The 10,099-nt window shown below is 36.5% G+C and overlaps 1 long non-coding RNA gene across 1 annotated transcript; it reads left to right on the top strand.

Moving 5' to 3' along the window:
• The first annotated feature begins 412 nt into the window (after positions 1-412).
• LOC311434474 lies at positions 413-2,338 on the top strand. The gene is made up of 3 exons (XR_014691519.1): positions 413-528; positions 1,655-1,768; positions 2,025-2,338. It is a non-coding gene; the product is annotated as an uncharacterized lncRNA (long non-coding RNA).
• Positions 2,339-10,099: the final 7,761 nt, after the last annotated feature.

Raw genomic sequence — 10,099 nt, forward strand, 5'->3', positions numbered from 1 at the left:
GGGACAGGGGAGGGTCAGGCTGGGTGTTGGGAAAAGGTTATTCACCAAGAAGGTGTTCAGGCACTGGAACAGGCTCCCCAAGGAAGTGGTCAAGTCACTGAGCCTCTTGGATTTCAAGAAGCCTTTGGCAACGCTCTCAGACATAGGGTCTGATTTGTGGGTAGTCCTGTGTGGATCCAGGAGTTAGACTCAATGATCCTTGTGGGTCCCTGTCAACTCAGGGTATTCTATGATTCTATTCCCTTCAACCATTTGCCCCATCCTGGGTGGAACATATACATTATGTTTCCTTCTCTTCAAAGGATTATAATTTTTATGGATATCTGAGTGATAACAACTTTAACCAAGTAGTTGAAGACTAATTTTATTCATATTTCTCTTTGGCTGTATCTATTCTAGCAAAATAACAACAGCAGGGCCTATTTTTGGCACGGAAGAGAACTGGCAGTTTGACCATGTATACATAATTAAGCATCAAGGGCATAGAGTTCCATCCAGCCTACCTCTTGGGAATATTTCCTGATGAATGTAAGCTTCCAAACTACTTTCCACAATTATATGGGGTAGAGTTTCTTGATGTAGGCCTAATATGTGACAAGATTACTCCAGCAATTTCATGATACAGATTACTGGGTTCCAGCAACTGAACTTGCTGCCCGTGACATTTTATTTACTACTACATACACCATAAAATATACCACTTAAGTCCAGATCTTCAGGGTTGGTAGACAACTCTCTCCCAGATTCCATAGGAAATGCAGCACTTAAAATACATACACATGTGACTTGTCTGGAAATACAAGTGGAAGACAGGCTTTGCAAGAGTAACACAGTGTATGGTAGTGTTATCCTAAATGACTGTCCTCGCTTAAGTAAAACGTTTAAAAATCGTATTATTATTAAAAATAATAGTAATAATTCCTTGCTGAAAGTTGACACTGAATTATAGACCCATTAGTAACAGAAAGTCTGATGGGTTACTGTAGCATGATGTGAACTCTTTGTAGGTAGGTCTCAAGACCAGCCTCTTAATGCCACTTCTTTCCCCCTCTAGTATACTGTGGGAAGGGTTATGTGACTCAATTGCACTTTTTTTTTTTTCTTTTTTTCTTTTTTTCTTTTTCTGGTGTTGTTCCTTTGCAAGGGTCGGTTTGTGAAGCCACTGCAGAAATTCTGGGAAACCGTATTGTGGCTTGATCACACAGTCTTTAAAGGATAGTAGTAGCTAAAGCAAATTTTTTTTCATTACTTTTTTTCCACACAGGAAATACAAATTTCAAGAGGAAAGCAGGAGAGGCCAGGTAAAAGGGGGAGCACTTATACTTCTCTCTGTGTATAAGTGAGAATAAATCTCTAGAATTTCCCCTTTAATCTGTCACACACCAATATACATGTATTGTACCTTAAAAGAGCTGCCAAAGCAGATATTGCATGGGATAATTCTGTTTTACTCAGATCAGGTAGCAATTGGACTTTTCTATGGGAATAGCCACCAGAGCTGGTTCGATTATCACGATCCTTGCTATAAGGGTTGTTATTACGAATATTCTGGGAACATAGTAGAATGAAAAATAATGTGTTATAGTATTTGAAATACAACTGAAACAAATATTTCCAAAATAAGCTGCCTGAACTACTTTTCTCCATCTTTCAGAGAGCAGCCAGGAAGACAAATTCTGAATTCTCTAAGTTGCCCAAGAAGAGCCCTTCTGCTAACATGTGGACTAGATGAGGAACTGCTCTGCTTGCTACCTTGTCATAGCAGAAGGTCATTAATCTACAAAATCTTTTAACGGGCAACAAAACACTCTATATCATACATATTTTCTTTTTGACTGGGAAGCTGCATAGGGGGGCTGGTGTTGTGGGAGGGCAATTTTTTATTTATTTTATTATTTTATTATTTTATTATTTTATATTTTATATTTTATTATTATTTTATTTATATGGCTCCTTTTATTTCTGTCTTGATAAGCAGAAATATTCCACAGTCATGGATTTTTTTTTAATTATTTTTTTTTTAGATGAACTTCTCACTTGCCTTCTGAGTAGACTTCAAGGAAAATTATATAAACTTTCAGTGACAGTGAAAGTCTATGGCTGTCATTTTGATTCATCCTGTAGCTAAAAATATAACAATAGAGCTGGAAAAACACATTCAAATAGACTGTTTTGGTGAGAAAAAGCAACTTTTCAAAATCTAAACTTATCACGGAAACACGTTCATTTTGTTCAAATGTAAAAAGGGAAAAAATACTTTAAAAATATGAAGGAGATTATTTAAACTTTAAAAGAGTTTCCATTCAAAATTAAAACCACTAAAATGAGAACCAATTTTTCCTGGATCTGAACAATTCATTTCTTTTTACCATGATGAATATTTTATATTTATATCACACTTTTAAATTAAATTTTAATGTACATTAAACTTCTTATGCTTTTGCTGTGATGTAGAATAAAAGGTAACTTTGGAGATTTCTGTGGAGTCAGTTTTCTAAGTCTGAGCCTCTGCAGAGTTTGGTGCTGTACAGCCCTGTGCCTGATGAGCTCAGGCTGTGCAAAACCTCTTCCCCCTGGAGAATGTACAGCTGGTATTACTGATGGGGATAAATGTTTTTTAGCATGAATAAGGATTACCCAGGCTTAGCACTTTGTGTATTCCCCACTCCAGGTCAATTGAATTAAAATAAAACTTCCAGATCTTTTCTACATGACAGAATTTCATGAGGAGTGTGTACATAAACAGTTTTCCACGGGGATGATTGAAGAGTTATAATTAGAAGAAAATCTGACTACTGCTGGCAGTTCCCTGGGCACACTGAAGAATCCTCTGTGACTCCCAGCTGCTGGATGCTTATTGTATTTTAAAGTATGGCTGAGATTCCTTAAAGGTGATCTGAAATGGTGAAGAAACAAATTCTAAGAACTTTAATGTCATCTTCGGAGTGTTCCCAGGATTTAGAAAAATGTACAGAATGCTATCTAAATACTGCTATTATTTATTTATTTTTCTTCCTCTTCTAATATAAATCCTCCTCAGCAGCTTAATTTATATATTATTATTATTTTTTAATTTATTTTTTCAAAATCAATATATTAATAAATAAATGACAGGAGCCTTGTCCTCTTCAAAGGACTGGAAACGACAGTGCTTATATATAAAATATAAAATATATAATATATAATATATAATATATATTATATAATATATAATATATAATAATATATATAAATATAATACATATTTAGTGAGTGGGCCAACAGTTAATTGCATTCAGCTGATGTTAATGAGTTGGTAAAAGGAACCATGCATGACTTCTATAGACAAACAGATCTTACCTGGTAAGCCTATGCAATCAGATTAAGTGTTATACTGCATTTTTTGGACCTTCATGAAAGACTCAGAGGCAGTGTTCAAAATGGAGGCTTAACCTTGACTAATAGCATATGTGCGTGTACATCTGCAGAGAATTAATGTGTTCTGGTGAACTCTACACCATTAGAGCACAAAGACTTTATGCTATGATTCCTCCTCTGCAGTAGACAGTCCTTACTGACATTACAGAGAATGTTTCTGACTAGATGGACGCTGGCCTGATTCAGCACACAGATCATGTATTCACAATCCCCTTATGATGGCCAAAGTCACCTAACAAATGGGCTAGTTTGGTCAATGCTCACACAGTTGTTAAATCTGATAAAATAAAATGAAAAATAATAGGTGGCAGAGGCTGGAGAAGACATTGACCTTATCATGAGCAGCCTGCAGAAAGTCTGATCAAGCATGTCTCAGAGCTGGGTCTAAAAGTACTATGTCAGAGCAGTCTGTAGGAAACATTGCTTGTTACACCAGATATTTCTGATTGTCTCACAAATATGGCGAGACTTTTTTAAACATTTACATTATGCTCATCTCCAAGATTTAATTTGTTTGACAGATATGTACCAAGCAAAACTTTTCTATCTGACACTAAAACTACAAAATTTAATTAACTTCACCCCAAATGGAAAAATACTGATGCTCAGGTTGCAAAAAAAACCAACAACCAACCAAACGAAAAAAAACCAACGCTATGAATAGCTAAGTTTTTCTACTTGCTGAGGATGTAGGATGTTGTTGTTGTTGTTTGTTTGTTTCCTTGCTTGTTGTTGTTTTCTACAAAGATTTGATTTATTCTATGACCCTACATGCAGGGATATTCATTGTTCAAATATGAAGGAAATGTCACTGCAATTGATGACTCTGCACAGAATTCAAACACCCTGCTTAGTTTGTTAATACCTTTTTCATTCCCTGTAGTGTATGTGCCATTTCTTTCAACAACCTGCTATAAAAAACTGCTTCCATCTGACAAAGTGCTTGAGGGAGTCTGAAAAGAGAATGTTTGTTTTACCCAAACTGATGTTTTAGAAGCTGAGAAGCCAAATCACACCTTCAACTGCATATTGAGAGTTCAAGCCAGCACGCATCCTACAGTGTAAATTGGCTCTCTTGAGCATTCCAAAGAGCCCCTTTCATTTCATAAGGTAGAAAGGGTGGAATGCTATACTAATCTGGCATAAATTAAATATTTTATAATCAGGAATAGAAGCAGCATAACTATATAGTGCACACAGTTTATTTGCAGAGAAAAGATACAATTTTTTTCTGTTTGAAACTATATGTATAGTTTCTGAAGCTTCACAGTCATGAAGTCACAGAGATGATGAACATTAAAATGATGTTACATGATATTCTAGCTCTTCTAAACAAACAAACAAAAAAACAACATAATTCCCACTTTCAGTTGTTAGTCTTAATAAAAGCAGTGGAAAAACAAAAGAAGGCATAAGCCTGGGAGATCAGGGGTTGGTTATGAAGGGAGCTCGTAGGGCTGACATACTGCTTCTGAATTTCAAGGACCATTAACTAGCTATCAAATATACCATGGTGCTTGCCTTGACATCTGGCTTTTCAAATCTGTCTCTAATGACTAGGCAAATTAAAATTAAATTCTGAAGCTACTGACAAGTGCTTTTTGTTAAAGGATAACTATCCAGAATATTTGTCATAACAGTTAAAGTAAAAAAGTTTGTGTTTTCTTGACCTATTACTCTACCCACTTACAACTTTAATATTAAAGAGTTGATACTGCAATTATAATTCACCATGCCAATTAGAATTTATTTATTTTTCCTGTCTGAATTCAAAGGATCCTTTGTATGGACGTAAGTCCTAGCAGAGATTGAAATTGCAGTCCTGCTGCATGATCTAGTCATACAGAATCTCTTCCTGGTTTTCATAAGTAATAAAGTTTGAAAAAAAATGTTCTGAAAAGTATAGAGCAATTAGTAAATAATCTTTCACCAAATACAGAAAGAAAAAAAGGAAGGGACGGGCAGTCCTGATTATTAGAATGCTTATATGTAAAATGATGAGCTTCATCTTTTAAGATGCAGACAGCTTCACAGCAGCTAGCTTTAGTTTCAGTAAATTATGGAACTAAAATTTCTAAATAGTAATTAAATGTGGTGTCTAGTTTAGGTATTTAACACGAGCATAAATTCATAGTATGGAAAAGGGAGAAAAGCACACTCCTTTGAAAACCTCAAATGAGATCCTATCTTCCTAACTTAAATTTAATCACACAATCTGATTTAATATTTAATATTTCATTGGTGCAATCTTGGCCTCTGAAGTCAATATCCAGTGAAAAACATGCATACAAAATTTGGTTAGATAGCTAGTTGGGCACTAATACCAAGAGTCACATTCTTAGTTACTAGATACTGGCACAATCTAGAATACCTTCAGCCTGATATATTAGACTCAGGTAAGTTTGCTAAAGGCAATAAGTATGAATTCAGAAGGAGGGCATATCTGAACCTGAAGAAGTTGAATATGGTCAGAGCATGATATATTTCCCTCAGCTAATAATTTTTGAAAATTAGCACTTGATAAACAGAGGATGTGCATATATTTCCTCTGTAGCTGTGTCATTAGTGAACATGAAAAGTGGCTGAATCACTTTAGAAGATTATATTTTTACATTTTCATCAAGAGATACTGGTAGATAACAATATAGTACTGTAAGAGCACTTTGTTGTGTTCTACTTTATATATACATATATATACACATATATATCTTGTTTCATAGAACACTTCCTCTAGTGATGGATTTTGCAGTGGTGCATAACTACCATGCATTATTTTGTTATTCCATAGAAGATTTCATATCTAAATTACATAAGTTACTATTTCTCTGGCATTCTAATTGCATGGTCCACTAGGCTCCAATATCCTGCAGCACAGAGCATTAGACAGCATGACAGAATATAAGTATCTTCAGGTTCACAATGTAAAACTAACAATACAGTCAGTAAAGTGTATTAAACACTGCTGTCCCTATGAGGGGATGAATGTGAGGTTTTACTGTGGACTGTAAAATTTCTATGTGCTTGGTATCACAGAATGTGTCTTTTTATATGGCAGATCCTTTCTGTGGTCTAATGTATTAAGAATAATGACATTTTATTATGCAACTGCAGCACCTTTTATTCTTTTGGCAGACCTAGGCCCTTCACATGAATATCGCACTAAAGACAAGCACAGAATATTGCATCATTCATTTCTTGCTTATGGCAAAGTAATTACCTTCAGTTGAATGCAGATTGCATTACATCTGACTACATCTGACAGTTTCCAAGTATAAATTGCATATCTATAGCAAGGACTTTATTTTTTCCCTTCCCTTCCCTTCCCTTCCCTTCCCTTCCCTTCCCTTCCCTTCCCTTCCCTTCCCTTCCCTTCCCTTCCCTTCCCTTCCCTTCCCTTCCCTTCCCTTCCCTTCCCTTCCCTTCCCTTCCCTTCCCTTCCCTTCCCTTCCCTTCCCTTCCCTTCCCTTCCCTTCCCTTCCCTTCCCTTCCCTTCCCTTCCCTTCCCTTCCCTTCCCTTCCCTTCCCTTCCCTTCCCTTCCCTTCCCTTCCCTTCCCTTCCCTTCCCTTCCCTTTTCCAAGGTTCATTCTATTCTCATTCTCTGTCAAATTTTCCACATGCCAGACATATTTCTACATAACTGGCTACATGATAATTTGTTCAATTTTCAATTATATTTCTTTTATCTGTATTCAGAAGTGGCTAAATCTAGACTATGCAGATACTCTCAGTAAAGGATGTATAAGTAAGAATCTATGCAAGTCTTAAAAGAGAGATGGAAAAATTATCTCCTGAATATCACCTTGAAGGACTGCTGAATATCTTCCATTGGCATGAGCTCACAGGCACATGGAAAATACTTTATCATTTCCTCTGTGCTAAAGTGTATACATGCTTGGGCCTATGGTAGATTACAGAATTATATAATCTCATTTTCATTTAAGTATGAGAGGTGGTGTCTAGTTTCATTGCATTTCCACCTGGTAAGGTTCTAGAGAAAGTGTTACCATGAGACAATGAAAATGCTTGTACTGACAGAAGAAGAGGTCAGGCAGCCTCTGTTGTTGCTGCTAGGTCATGTTGACTTTAAGGGACCACAAAATTATGTCCTTGGATTTCGGTGACTACTGCAAGGAACTCTATGTAGATATTGGATTCAGAAAAGCTTTCCAGTTCAGAACAGTGTTTGCTTAAGCTTGAGGATGTTCATAGATCTTCTAAAATCACATACATGTATGCTTTTAAGAGGATGTGTGTTGTTAAATCTATAAGGTCCTACTGAAAATTTCCCTTCTTGATGAAATTTTCAATTAAATATATGTTTAAACACTCTTCTGAAGAAAAAAAATAAGGAGAGAGGAAGAAAAAGAATCATACAGAAATGTAGCATGCATCAGTTTGCTGAAGACTTTCATGAGTTTGGAGTCCTGGGACTGCATTTTTTTTTTTTCTGAAGGAGCTGATTTCCGTTGTCATCTGTTCTCATAATGATCTGCAAGAAATGAGAGATGCAATTAGCCAAGCACAGGGAAAATCAAATTGCCATAATCAGAAGCAAATCCTGAATGCTGCAATCATTCCAGATAACAATCAAAATGAACATGAAGGGCAGAAACAAAAGAAGCTCCAGTGTTAAAAAGCAGCAGTAAACTAATTTAGCTGAAGTTATCAGTTACTGACTGCAGTCATGCCAAAGAGAAATGCATTCTTTTTACCTCTGATTTCTCTGATATTCTGTTTGTCACTGATTATGAAGAAGAACTGTAAGATGAATACCTCCTGAGTAGAAATAAATTTCTGATCAGCTTTAATGAATTCTGTTTGAGCGTTAAGGTTGTATTACTTAGAAATTTCAATAGTATTAAGAATGTATGGCATTCACTGTTCAAAGCAGGATGAACATAAGCTTTGTTTTATCAGTTGTATTGATTGGTGTCCAAGGGCAGGTGAGACACTGCAAAAAGGTTACTAATTTCAGTAAGGCAAGTGAAAGGTGAAAATGTTCTGTTCAGGCAGTGTCAAGGCGGAGGTCTGTCTTGATGGGACATGGAAGTTACTCTGCAAATCCAAAACTAAAGATGTCACACCATAGCTTCTCTGCTTCCAAAGAAGGAAGGACACTTCTCAGCAGAAAGGAAATCAGTTAAGAAGTATGCCTTATTCTCTTTGGTATAATATGTAGACATACTTGGACTATGGAAACCAACAGCTCTTACATTCTATTCAGCATTTCAATATTTTCAGGACATTGCCAGAAACATCTACATGATGTAGTTAGGCATAGGACTTTGCCAGTGCATAGCTGAGATAGCCAATAAATGCTCCTTTCTACCACATGAGCCCTAAAAATTGCTGAGAAAACTCAAAGTTTCCTTTCCGGTATGAAGCTCTTCAGAATCTCTTAAAGCAAAATCCCCAGAGCAGCACCCCCATTGCCTTCTTGGTCTGCTACTATATGTATCTTCAGAGTAAATGCAACCCACAGAACCAGCTAGCTTAGCCTGCTAGCACCTGCCAGTATCTCCTAGTAGCTGGAAAACTTGACTTAAAAATCATTGCTGGGAAGAGGATGAAGCAGACATTCAGCTTGGTTTTCCCACTTCCTAATTTATGTGAAGTATCATCACAAAGTATTGAGTCTTCTGGGATGTTTCTTCACTAATCTCTGCTTTTCTGTTTTCTTTGTGTTTTGCTAGGCTATCAGCTCAGAAGGCACTGTTTGACTCCAAGGCTGTGTAATCTTTCTTTTCCATCTCAGGGGTATCTGGTTGTCCTGCAGGAAAGGGAAGGTCATGCCAACAGGGGTAGATGGGTTCAGCAGCTCAGGTGCTCTCTTTGAATGTGAGAGTCCTGGACCAAATAGCTTCAGCATCCAGAACTTGATTCAGTTCAAAATGAAGCAAGCCTTTAAAGCAACCTAGCTGATGATTTCTACACGAAAAAAACTTGCTTTATTAAACCATATGTAATAAACAGAAAGAGTTTTTAAAAATACTTATTTTCTCTGCCATTTCCTTTGTCTTCTTCCTTCCTTCCTTCCTTCCTTCCTTCCTTCCTTCCTTCCTTCCTTCCTTCCTTCCTTCCTTCCTTCCTTCCTTCCTTCCTTCCTTCCTTCCTTCCTTCCTTCCTTCCTTCCTTCATTTCCCTCCTCCCTCAAGAAGATTATGGTAGGGTTTTAGACACATAAAAGAAACTTTATGATCATCACCTATCACGTTCTTTATAATATCTATTAAAACCTTTTTAAAAATAAAAATCTGTGATTGAAGTGGAATTTATCTAGGAAACTGTATCCACCTTTAATTTAATTTTCAGTAAAATAAGTCTTCCATGTCCACTAGTAATGTGTGAATTAAATATCCTCACTCCTAAAATATCATGCCTGAACCTACCCAGCCTCAGGTAGGTTTCAACCTTCAGCAGGTTTTGTTAGGTCATTTTGGGAAGGGAGGCTGCTCAGTAAGCATCTCTGCTTCCTTCCATAGAATTTTTACATGTCAAAGTTGTTAGATTTTACATTAATCATGTATATAAATGACTCTTTCTTGAACATTCTCAGATTTCTCAACTTCCTGCTTAACTTGCAGGTGTAAGATGTAAAGCAAGTATTTCCATTACAGCTGTGCCAGTCTCAAAAACAGGGGGATGCTCTGCTTGCTACTTCCACTTCATATTTTCCTGCTT

Source organism: Aythya ferina, assembly GCF_964211825.1.
Source record: "Aythya ferina genome assembly, chromosome: 3".
In the NCBI taxonomy this organism is placed as follows: domain Eukaryota; kingdom Metazoa; phylum Chordata; class Aves; order Anseriformes; family Anatidae; genus Aythya; species Aythya ferina.